The 12,926-nt window shown below is 35.7% G+C and overlaps 1 protein-coding gene across 4 annotated transcripts in view; it reads right to left on the reverse strand.

Moving 5' to 3' along the window:
- Positions 1 to 11,334, reverse strand: part of LOC106057140 (beta-1,3-galactosyltransferase 2-like) — a 37,334-nt gene extending 26,000 nt beyond the window's left edge. For 3 of the 4 annotated variants that reach the window (XM_013214228.2, XM_056006544.1, XM_056006543.1), the window contains exon 1: positions 11,080 to 11,334. The gene's annotated coding sequence lies outside the window, so the exon portion shown is untranslated. Of the gene's footprint in view, positions 1 to 4,972; positions 5,132 to 11,079 lie in introns of those variants that run through there. The other variant, XM_056006545.1, reaches the window with a different exon arrangement.
- Positions 11,335 to 12,926: the final 1,592 nt, after the last annotated feature.

Below are 12,926 nucleotides of genomic sequence, written 5' to 3' on the forward strand. Positions count from 1 at the left end.
GTAACGCTAGGCTCCTCAACATTTCCACTGTTGTGAATCATGAAGCAGCAGAGCACCAATCAACTGCACTCGGCGATTTTTACAAAGCTTATATTAACTCCCCCTGTCTGTCTGGTACAAAACGTGAACACGCTATTTCTCCAACTTCCCATTCTTGGATCAAGTTGAAACTTTTGCTCAATTATTATTCTTATCAAAACAGGGATCAATAAAAAAAATTAATCAAATAGTTAATTGGTAGTTTATTAATTTTGTTTGATATCGGAAAAGGGAAATAAACCTTACATTATTTATATATGGATATACATGCACAGTTTCTTCCCTTTAGATAAGCTTTGTTTATTTATTTTTTCACGTTAATGAGGCTCTGACATGTGCTTAAAAAATTTATATGCTCTCAGGTCTTGAAAAAAAAAAGTTGACATTTGTGTTCTACTTTTCTTGAATTGGTGCTATAAATATAAGCCTCTCCATGTTAACAAGGATAAGGAACAGCAGGGAAGCCTTCCCCTCTCCCAATTAGTCTACAAATAGCTCATTGATAATGCGTAAGAGTAGGAGCAAGGAAATCACGCTTCACGATCGATAACAATAGCTTGGGGGGGGGGAAGGGGGAGACAGGTAGGGGGCATAGACCCTATTTGTTGAAGGGTCTTGATTGTCATCGAATTTAAAGCACAATCGTAGCATAAAAACGAGAGCCTGGGTCGTTTCCTAAGTGCCTTCTTAGTGTTAGAATGATTTATTTTTGGATCGAACACTTCTAGATAGTAAATGTCTGTGTCTACAGTTAGTGTGGTTGATCATAAGTATGTATGCAGATATTAATTTTGTGTACGCACTGTTAAAACGAAAAGCTTGTATTAGCGCGATATCTGAGTAATTAAGTGCTTGGCTTCTGAACATGGGGTCCTGGGTTCGGTGAAGACTGAGATCTTGAATTTCGGGATTTTGAGGGCCCCCCTGAGTTCACCCAAGCCTAATGGCGAACGTAAAGACAGTTGGTCATTGTGCTGGCTACATTTTGAAATGCTGCTCGTTAGCCGTTGGCCAAAGAAACAGATGACCTTAACATCATATGCCCCGTGGTCTAGAAAGGGAAACTTTACCTTTTTACTTTTTCTATATCAATGACTCCGTCTGTCTGTCTGTCTGGTATAAATTGTGCACATCTTCCCATTCTCGGATCAAACTTTGCACCACCGGGTCCTTGTCAGAGTAGCAACTAACTCAGATAATATTGCTATTTTGAAACATACTCATTACTGTCCGACACCTTCATGTAATGGCGAACTGATGGTTGCCTGGTCGTTGGGTTCAAACCCTGCCCTATTTGGGCTAGGATGTAGATTATCAACTCGGAATGAACATCCGAAACATTTTACAAAACTGCACAGTAACATGGAAATTAGCAGAGGTGGAAAATTAATTAACTACCAGGTATTACTATTTCATAAGATACTCATGACAGTCAAATACCTCCCTGTACTGTATAGCAACAAGAAATTATTTTTTTTTAATTTTTTTTTTAGGAAACCTCAGAATTTGCGCTATTCAATTTTAGCTTGTCATCATATGAATCCTTAGTAGTTTTTCATATTATCGCGTGAACTGTTCCCCTCCCCCTTTATTATTCAAAAAATACATTGCAAAAAAAAAACAAAACAAAAAAAAAAACGAATTTTATGGTATCACAACAACAAATGTAAGAGCTTTGTTCATAAATTGTTCATAGTTCTTGATTTCATTTGCTTGTCTTTTTTCCTGCGTGAACTGCAGTGCGGCCGCACATCCAAATAATTGCAAACTAAAAAAAAATACGTGTGAAAAACTGTTGTAGTTAACAAAGGTTGTAGTAAAAAGGGTTGGGATGGACCGACATTAATTTGTTTTCTAGCAAGCAGAGTGCACTATTCATCGTAGTAACAAAAATACAAAACAACAAAGTCAAATTAAATCTATTAAAGATGTGTGGTGTTGATGAACTGGCTAATATTATTATACAGACGCATTCAATGTAGGCGAACATATAGCGAAAGCACGTCTATTATAATGGGCGTGATCTTTGTAAGATCATTGTTAAAATACCTGTACTCATGTCACACTTTCGTGGGGGAACCTTCTGGGTGGTTAAAGGAAGGGTGGATGCGATTCTTGAAAACGGCTCTAACAAATTTGAAAGTTGATGTATATCGTTGGGAAAATAATTACTAGCTTGTTGGCCACACTGGGAAAACTCTAGTTTGACTGTTATAATTTTTCAAAGTATTGTAACGTCTCTTCTACTATCCAGGCTCTCTGCAAACTGCAGCACACGACACAACGAACTTAAAGAACCTCACAACCCAGGGCTCCAAAGTATCAGTAACAGTTTAATTGCAAATGCATTACAAACACTGTACAGTTGGCAACAACTTTAACAGTGTCTTTACTAAAACCTAGTCTCTGCTCCGCCTGACTTCACACATCGTGCTGGTTCTCGCCTCGTCTTGGTCACATTGCGAGGTAACGTGAAGTGAAGTCTTGAAGTCTTAACACACTGGCTCTTTTATAGGGTCTCTACTGGCCTTCTAGAAACGCATGGAACGTTGCTTGACCACTCGCTTGATTACATTCGCGTGACTTACGTGCGTGATATTTACAGCACAGGTCTTTGCCGAACTGGCGTGTACGGTCACTGGTCACGGTTGACCGCTCGTCTAGCGCTGGACTGGGGCGATTTGCGTAGGCTAAAAACACACACAGCCTCCGACCACCTGTGTCACCACCAGGTTTATAACAATATAAAAGAAAATAGTTTACATTTTTTTTTTAAAGAGAACTAGAAAATCTATATCTCGAAAAGACTCTACGTCTGCGGGTATTTCCGCATGTTGGCCCTATTCATTCAAGAGTTTCATAAATTAAAGATCAGGAACATTTTGCGCATCGTCTGCCAAGTCTAGATCCAAAAGTCTATCATTAGAATATTATAAAGTCTAGTAGATTTAAAACATTCGTTTAACCAGGGGTTTTTTTTTCGCGGGGGGGGGGGGGGGTAACATAAATGTTAATGTTCCATTTATTTAAAAAAATATAACATTGATAGTGAAGAGCAAAATAATTGCTCTATACAATGAGTCAGAAAGGAGGTTTGTCTTTTTAAAACAAAATGAGTATTAAATGTCGTTCCTGTTGCATAGAGTAAATCTTCTTCTCGCTGACTACTCACACAGAAGTCGTCAACATGATGACTGGTGTTAGCGGACAAGTCTTCTCTAAAGTTTTGAGTCGATCTTGTTGCAGATGCCTCTCGCGAAAACGGTTATAATTTGTAAAAAGTCCTCATTATTTATCACTTAAGATGTTTTTATTTTAGAAATATTGTGTTAACGCCATTTTTACTTGGTAAATACTTAAACTTGTTTTATATCTACAATGAAAATTATAATTTTCTATTTGTGCAGTTTAAAGATAAATGGACTGGCTTCATCGCCCCCTTTCTTTTCTAAGAACATAAGTCCCTTTTGAGGGGATGTCATGACCCCTACGCCACAGATTTGAGAAACACTGCATTAACACACATTTTTTATCTTGGGGTAAAATAAACCAACACAAAAGATAACAATTCTCTAAGAGATTTGGATAGTGTCATTGCTACAGATAACAAACTCGACTGATCTTCATCTCTGCACAGGTTCTCAAAATGCCTAAAGCTATTTTTCCAGAGTTCTAATGAGCACCAGACATTTGTTGGATAAAAGTAAGGGCGATCGGTCATTAACTGTGGGCCACACAAACAGATGACCTTTACATCATCTCCCCTATAGATCGCAAGGTCTGAAAGGGGAGCTTTACTTTTACAAAACCATTATTGATTGGCACATATGGGGGCCAACCGGGGGGCTACTTAGTGATATTTGAACCCCTTTGTTTATTATGCTACACCATACTCTAATCTCAAATTAAATCATTAGTAAATTTAAAATGAAAGAGAGCAGACCAATAGTTCTTCTTTTGTATTATAGTTATGAAATTACTTTTTTTTTTTAGCAAAAGATCTGTCACCAATATAAGTTATATATGCTATAAATTACATTCTTATATCGAGTCGCACCAACACATATTGTTTAATGCCAAAAGCAATCATTAGCAATAATTATAAAAAGGAGAGATAACTCTTACTGTCTCTTACATGATAATTGTTTCCCCTCTATCGGCCCCGACGAAAACATGACGTTTTCAAACAGAATAGTTCAATATGACCACAACGTCTAAACAATTGCGCATGAATTTCAAATAATTATTGCAAGAATATGCTTTGGTCAATTTAGAATTCATAAATTTTTAAGTTGAAGAGTAACAGTAGAGATGAGATCTGAAACCAAATATTTTTTTTCTAGTCGCCTTTTCCCAACCTTTACTCGATCTGAGATTTTGTCTATTGTATACATATCTTTGGGACTATAACTCACAATTGTATACCCGTATCTCAAAATAAAAAAAAAATAGATTAGAATCTAATTAGTCCACCTGATTTCTTCTCCGTCTTTCGAATATTTTTCAGAGCTTTGTATTTTATAGTTCTTTAACAAAACCAAGTTACAAACAGGCGCATTGAACAAAATTATTAACTTTTATTTCAGTTTTTTTTTTTTTTATATTATTTTTCAAAGACATTTTGTTTTCGCCGGCGACCCTCAAAGCTTAGTCTAAATCTGTGAAGAATCTATTCTTTTCAAGGATCACATCTCTTGTATATGAAATGTACTTTAGGGCCTATAAATTACATAAGAATTGTTTAAAGTAAAAACATTACTCAAAGGGTTCTAAAAAATGAGACATTTTTTTGCGTTAGAACAGTCGAATAGCTAAAGAGAGTTTCACCATCGTTCTGATGACGTCTTATTCTGACCAAAAAGTCGACTACAAGAGGTCTCGTTTAACATGAAGATAATATTACGATAAATACGGGTAATAAAAATAAACGTACACTACTTGAATCTGGATTGTCTTTCACTATTCAGTATCGGCCATTGCCCCGATGTACCCTTTTTTTTTTTACTAACTATGACCTTCCTTTTTAAATAGGAAGAATGATGGGCTGTGGATGTCAGTAGAATGCGTTTCTAGCAGTGAATAACGCAAGAATCCCCAGACCCCCTAGCTGACAAGGGAAGGGCCACCAAAATGAGTATTTGTTTTTGCCGAAGTTTGAGAAACACTGCTCTAGTTGACACACATATACATCTGCGTTTATACAAAGGGTTAGGGTTTACTGGGCGTTATGGGGTTTGGAAAAAATTCGACCCCTCCCCCCCCACTCATAACTTGTGGATCCGCTAGTGGTTGGACGTGACGGTTTGTTTGACCTGAGGGCGCCACCGTGGGGTCTAAGTCACTGGTTCCCTTTTCACCAGATACACCCTGAATCATACCCTCCCCCCCCCCACTCCGCCCTTTAAGTATTTCACGATCGTTCTGACGTCAAAACGCATTGACACTTTCACGGACGGTCTGAATTTCAATTTCACCATTTCCTTTTCTTTTTCACTTAGAACACACAGGCCAGGATCTGCTTTTGAGTTGAATGGGTAACAATCAACACAGCCACGAGGGTTTTCACACACGAAACCAATACAGAAAAATTCTATGGTAATGGCAACGTCTTCGATTCCAAAGATTAACATTCAGTGCAGTGTCCAACGTGACAACGCAAACACATTTGCGATCTGGATATATTTTTTTTCCCATTACGGATATCTAGAATTCACTAAGAATAACGAAATTCATGTTTTGATTGGCTATTGAATATAATTACAACTAAAGTAAGCTAAGCCTACATTCTAATGCTATTATCATATCTTATTTATCAGCTCTAATTAAATCATGAGTAATTATATGTGCCATTATATGTGCCATCTTCCTTTTTGGTCTTTTGTAATCTAACTCTAATACATAGAGCAGAAAGTAAGGCGTGTGTGTGTGTGTGTGTGTGTGTGTTTGTATGTATGTATGTATGTATGTATGTATGTATGTATGTATGTATGTATGTATGTATGTATGTATGCATGTATGAATTTATGCATTTATGCATGTATATATGTATCTATATATGAATATATGTATGTCCCAAAGAAAATCAAAACCGTTTGACCAATTTTGATAAATGTGACAAGTTCCTTAGATCATTGCGGAGACCGTAGTGTATGTTTAATGTCCCTCTCACAACCGGAGGACCCTAAAAAAAGGCAAAAGTACCTAAATGTTTTTCTATTAAATAACGAAACCTTTTAACAAATCGGGTAAACCCGTTTTTCACAGACATATATAATACATATGAATATGTTGGCAGATTGGGTAAACCCATTTGAATACTCTACTTTTAGTTTCGTAGCAAATAAAAAAAAATGGAAAGGAAACATTCTCCATGTTTGACATAGATCTGAAATCAATCCAGTAGGTCATTAAAATACACAAACTAAGGCCCCCGGCCGCGGGTCATATCCGGCTAGTATCTAATTAACAAAAAGAAAAATAACTCTTTCTTATTAGACCGTGTAGAAAAGGGATACAATTTCTGTCTTTAAAAGAACCTATCAAGTCTAAATGATTACAATCGTATGATTGAGCATAGTTATAGTCAGTACTGCTGGGTTTAACTATTGGCAACACAAGCTATATCTTAGAGTCACCGTTTTCCCGAAATTTCCCCTAAAAAACTGATACTTTCAATTATCTTGAAGAAAAAGTAAAATTTCTTTCTGTTGGTTGCATTAATTTCTCAAAACGCTTAGGGACTTATCAACTCTAATTACAAGTCCGATAATAGTGCCTGAACAAAAAATGGAACAAAAAAGTACAAAGTATCTATGGAAATCAAGAAGCTTACGAGATACATTTAACACTATGATCTATTGTACTGGATAGATAGAACCATATGGAGGGCAAACATGAAAGTAAAATCCTGGATCGCAGATAGTGAACCAACTGGAAGTAGGAGAAGGGCTGAAAACGAGGCAGCGTCAGGTGATTACAAATGGCTAACCCGCCACTGAGGATGTTTTAACAAGGATTGACCCAAAAAAAAAAAAAGATTGTCTATCAAGCACTAACTGCCACAAATGGTAAGGCTTCGAGACCATAAAATTGCCTTTGAACCTTTAATTCTCTGCGACCCCTTTTTACAACCCCCCACTCTGACGCGACCCCCCCCCCCCCACACCGACATTCACATACAGCAATAGAAGAGTAAACAAATACAATCCATATTTTCGATGGTCTTAGGCGACCCCTGGCAAATCGTCAATCGACCCCCAAGGGGGTCGCGACCCACAGGTTGAGAACCCCTGCCTTAGAAGATACTTTCTGCAAGGGAGGCAGTTTAACAGTTTATCATTAGTTGACACTGTTGAACGGACTACAGTGAGTTTCGACTTCCTTTAACGAGCGCCAGTTCGGGCAGTGCCAGAGAAAGACAGCTATTTACAACATGCCTCAGTTGCTATTGCCTATTGGACTAAAATAAATGCTTTTTTCCTTTAAAAGAATCTATCCCTGTAATTTTTGTGTGCTGTTTTGTTTAAAAAGTTTCGGATGTTCCTTCAGATTATTACATCCCAGCCCAAATCTCCCGCAGGACGGCGGTAGATGGCGACGGGCAGATTCGAGCCCAAGGCCATTAAATGCCCAGGCAGCTGGAGAATAACTATAAACTCATGTATTACTACTATTTTCATGACTAATACTCTCCTTTAGAAAACAAAGATACTTAACATTAAAAAAAAACAAACAAAAAAAAAATTACAAAGAGAGTTTGTGTTAACACAAACACTCAGACTAACCAACAGATAAAACGCTCAAAAAATCAGCATTTTTTCTAATAGGGGCGTCACGCAACTGTACGAAAGTCGCTGCATAAAAAGTCCATTTGAAACAAGGTCACAAAGACAGTTTGTGTGGAAACACAAACTCAAAATCGGCCCCGGAAGTGGTCCACCTAGAGTCTTCACCAGGATTTTAACACGGGACTTCCGTTCCAAGTGCTTTAAGCCCTCAGCCACAGCATCTCCCTATATTCATTTAGCGTACACTTTTTTTTTTAATAATAATTATTAACCTTATCCACACATTCAAAATTAATAGAATGTAATAAAGAGAAATTAAAAAAAGATTTATTCTTCTTACAAAATTAGATAAATTGGCAACATGAAAACAAAATTTCTTGACCTACTTCAACTAGACTACTAAGCTACCTACAGTAGTGTACAAATGACTTAACAATAAGACTTTCCCCTCGCAAACAAAAATTAAATATCTCCATTGTCATTTGTCATACAAACTAAACATAGATCTAGCTAGAACTAGACCTAGTTTTAGAGGTAAATCTACATTCAAGATCTAAGTCTAGGTCTCGAACTAGATCTAAGTCTAGATCTAGAAATAGATCTAAGTTTAGTCTAGATCTAGATCTAAGTGTAGATCTAATTCTAGATCTAGATCTAGAACTAGATATAGAATCTTGATATAGAATCTACTATATTTAGACTAGAACTCGTATGGATGGACCTCATTCACCAATCGTAAATAAACAACATTTAGCCACGTCATAATATTGATAAAACAATGGAAAAAAACGTATCACGTGACAGCCTTTATGTATTACATGATTTGTTTAGAAGATATAAAGAATCACGTGGCTAAATGTTGTTTGTTTACGATTGGTGAATGAGGTCCATTACTAGACCTAGGCCAATGTTATTATCATGAATAGTAGGCCTTTTGTTACAGGGTAATGCCATTATTAATTATGTACTATGCTGTTTGTATCAGATACTATTGTTTACATAATAAATAAATCTGCACCCCTAAGCTGTCAGAAGATAAGGTATTGCCTTAAGAATTAAAATTGTGTTCAAATTATTAATGCATTTATTATAAATATATCTATATCTGGGTTCTATTTAGTCTTATTTAGACTGTTAAGTGTAGGCCACTTTAATGAGGATATGCCAAAAGTGCGCACTATAGTAGTTTGTTATTTTTTAAACTTATAACTAAAAAAGAAGTTAGTATCAAAATTCTTTTTTACAACAACATTTGAATCAGTATTCTATTTAATGAGTTAGTTAATAAATGGAAAATATATTTTATAATAATCCATTGACACTATTACCATTGTGACCTTAGATGCAATTTTTTTGTACTAATGCGCGAATCTATGAATGAAGATTGAATTATTAATGAAGAAGTCCATGATCTTTTAAAAAAATTATCTCCCCTGAAGTTTTTCATTGAAAAGTGGTGTATTTTTTTTAAAAAATCTACTTGCATATATAATTTTAAAATTAGATGGTTCACTTTCGGAAAAGAAAAAAAATAGACGTTGCATCAGAACTTTAAATGATCTAAAATATCATAATGTCCGATTTTCATTTTCTCTTCTAGTTTCTGAGATCTAAACGGGACGGACGGACAGACGGACAGACAGGCCTCACAAAACTAATAGCGTCTTTTCCTCTTTCGGGGGCCGCTAAAAAAGTGCGTAATACAAAGTGTATTCTTAGCCTTTATAAACAAATATAAATGTTTTCTTTTCATTTTAGCAGCTAGTTGACTAAAAAAAAAGACTGTTAACTAATTTTTATATTTGTTGTGAACATTTCCTGTACATATATTTGACTTTGTTATACTGAAAATACACACGCAAATTGTCTTTCTTTGTTAACATAATATAGTTTTAAAATTGGTGTATTTTTATGGTAAAATCGCTTGCATAATTAAGTTTTAAAATTAAACGGTTTGCTTTTAGAAAACAAAAAATAGCCGTTGCACCTAAACTTTGCACGCCACGTCGCGTGGTGAAATAAAATTTTTCTTTTCTCTTCTAGTTTTTGGGATCTGAGTGTGACAGACGGACATTTTGCACAAACCTAATAGCGGCTTTTCTCCTTATGGGGGCCGCTAAAAAGAAATATATCTTATTATTATTATGCCATTTATTTGGAACGAATCACGAATTATTATTTTTTTACTAAATTTATATTGAAATAGAAAGTACACATAGTACAACTTATATTAATACTAGAGGAAAAAAATACATCGCCAAACAGTTATTTATCTGGGAGATAAGGTCATTGGATCATTGCTATGATTAATTTGTTTTATACTAGATATATAAAAATGTTTACATAAACTATACCCATTACTTCACTCATCTCTTAGTCTGTTAAAACTTTGGGGCACCATACAGGATCTGTACAAATATCATGTACATGATTCAAGGCTGAAAAACTAATGATATTCTGCTGCTAAAGTGAGCAGCCTTATTGAAGAATACAATAGACATTCATATACGAAATCCCTGTTTTGTGTTTCTTTGCTTTGGCATAATTTCCTATATTATTATTCTGTATGTCTAATGTATGCATGTAATCCTATTGGCGGCGCGATAGGGTTAACTGTGTACGATCAGTTGACACATGTGAAACAGTAAGACAGTTTAGCCTGCTATGTCGATGGACAAGGGACAGTACTGGTATGAACTTTGCACGTAAATATGACCCATGTAATGGTCATGTGATGAGAAGCCTTGGAGGACAAGAGACAGAGCGTGTAAGGCAGGGAGTACAGTACAGGACAGCGAAGAGACCGGGACAGTTAGTCGGCCATGACGTCGGTCCTGGTGGAGTCCTTAAGTGAAACGTACGAGTCCAGGAAGAGACAATTGACTTTAGTACAGCAGTACGGTGATGTACAGTGTATCATTTGTAGTAGCTTACTGTGTTGGCACTTGTGTCATATTGGCTGTTTTATTTACTCATTATTAAAGTACCAGATTATTTTGGAACTCTTGTTGTCAAGTTCTTGGTGTGTTGATGTGTTGTTGTGTTGAACAGTGTTTACAGAAGTGTTGAATAGGAGAGAGATAGAGAAACCGTAACAGTATGTTTGTAATCATAAATTTGAAGAGTTGTCATTACTAACAAATGGACTGCGAATCTAAATTACGTTTGTTATATTTTAGACCCCACTACAACTGTTCAGCTATGCTTCTGTCATCATTGGAAAAAGTAGCACATAGTTAGGTTAATTACTCACCATTTATTTATACTCTCCACTATCCATCTCTCAGCAATGTTCACATTTGATAAACAATGTCATGAGACCAACGATTACTCCCTTGTTGTCGCTTGCTTTTTTGTCAGACGTCTGGTGTGAACATGAGACATATTCACATGGTAATATAGTGACAACTTGGTTATCGTCCTTTGAAAAAAATAGGGGTAGGGCAAGACAGCCAGTTGTCGGTAGGGTCTCGTGTTTGGCTTTTTAAAAGTGTTCAATAGTAAAGGGACATAACCTTGTCCCACTCTGCGTACGAAAACGAAGAGATTTATCTTTCCTTTAGGTTTTGTCTTTTTCATATAAAGGAAAGGTATGCATGTACATGTTTGATTAGACAATAAAAATAAGAATATCAATGCTTTAATATATACAGCTCAACCTAGATAGTCATACGGCTACAAAACCGGGAATGTGTCGGACAATAAGATTGTTTCATAGGATATAGCCGTATATATGTGTGTGTGTGTGTGTGTGTGTGTGTATGTGTGTGTGCGTGTAATGAACGCCTACATTAATAAGATATTCTCTTAGACTTTAATTGGTATAAAGTAAACAAAGACAAAAAATTAATTTATTGATCTAAAACAAATGCAAAATCTTTCTCAATTTGCGGATTCTCGTTCGATTTAAGTGTTGTTTTTTTTTTCCACTTGGTGTGGTCTTCAATGGATTTCATCAATTTTTCTATTTTCCCCCTACATTTCATAATGTTATAAACGAAACGTTTGCCTGATGCCATGAATCGAAGACTGCTTAATAGTTATCACAGTAAGACTGTTAAGTTCAGATCATCCGCTTGCGTGCGTTAGAGGGCGTAAGGCTTGTGTGTTAAAACACACATGTGCAGCTGAAGCATAAAAGTGTCGGACGATCGAAGCGTCAACTGTGTTATGCATTTTATAAGCCCCAATCGGAATTCGATTTATCTAAAGATTTATCTAAATAGGTAGAAGAAAATCTGTATTAAATGGTCTATATTCTAATATAATTTACATCTTCGTTGTTCGTAAAACGGGCAGTACAAACCCAACAATGTAACTCTGCATACATTAAAAAAAAAAGCATTTATTAAGCGTATTAATTAGTTTCAATCTGTCTTGTATTTAAACTTGTAATAGAGCTAGACTAAAAAAATAATAAATCTGTTCAATTAGAAATATTTATACCAATTTTTCTTGTTTAGCGTAATCTCATGCTTTTAACTTTTTCAATACGCTATGATCCTATCACTTGTCTGTACCAGATGGAAAGGAATGAGAGAGAAAGAACGGGGTATCTGGTTGATCGTTTTTTTAAATATATTTATAAAAAAGAAATGATCCACCTGAATTCGAACTCCTAAGCTTAAGCCTTCTCAAGCCAACACGGTAACCACTCTGCTAGCGAAGAGCGTATGAGCATAGAAGATTGTTTAGTTATCTTTTCTTTCTATTTCATGTTTGTGTTCAATATTCTCAGGCGACGAATTATAATGGGGACTAATTCAGCTTATATCATCACTTTAGTCAAGTACAATTTCGTTCCCTTGTTCGAGATACCAAAAAGTATAGTTAATTACCAATAGTTAATTAACAAATTTTTTTTTTTTTTAAATTGATTCTTGAGTTGCCAAGTAAAAGAAATAAATGTGCAAAATTTCAGCTTGATCCGAGATTGGATGCGGGAGAAACAACGTGTAAAATGTTTTTTACCAGACAGACAGACAGAGTGAGTAAGTTGATAAAAGTAAGTAAAAGTAAAGTAAAGTTCTCCTTTCAGACCTTGTGGTCTATAGGGCAGATAATGTAAAGGTCATCTGATTCTGTGGCCTATGGTTAACG

Source organism: Biomphalaria glabrata, chromosome 12, assembly GCF_947242115.1.
Source record: "Biomphalaria glabrata chromosome 12, xgBioGlab47.1, whole genome shotgun sequence".
In the NCBI taxonomy this organism is placed as follows: domain Eukaryota; kingdom Metazoa; phylum Mollusca; class Gastropoda; family Planorbidae; genus Biomphalaria; species Biomphalaria glabrata.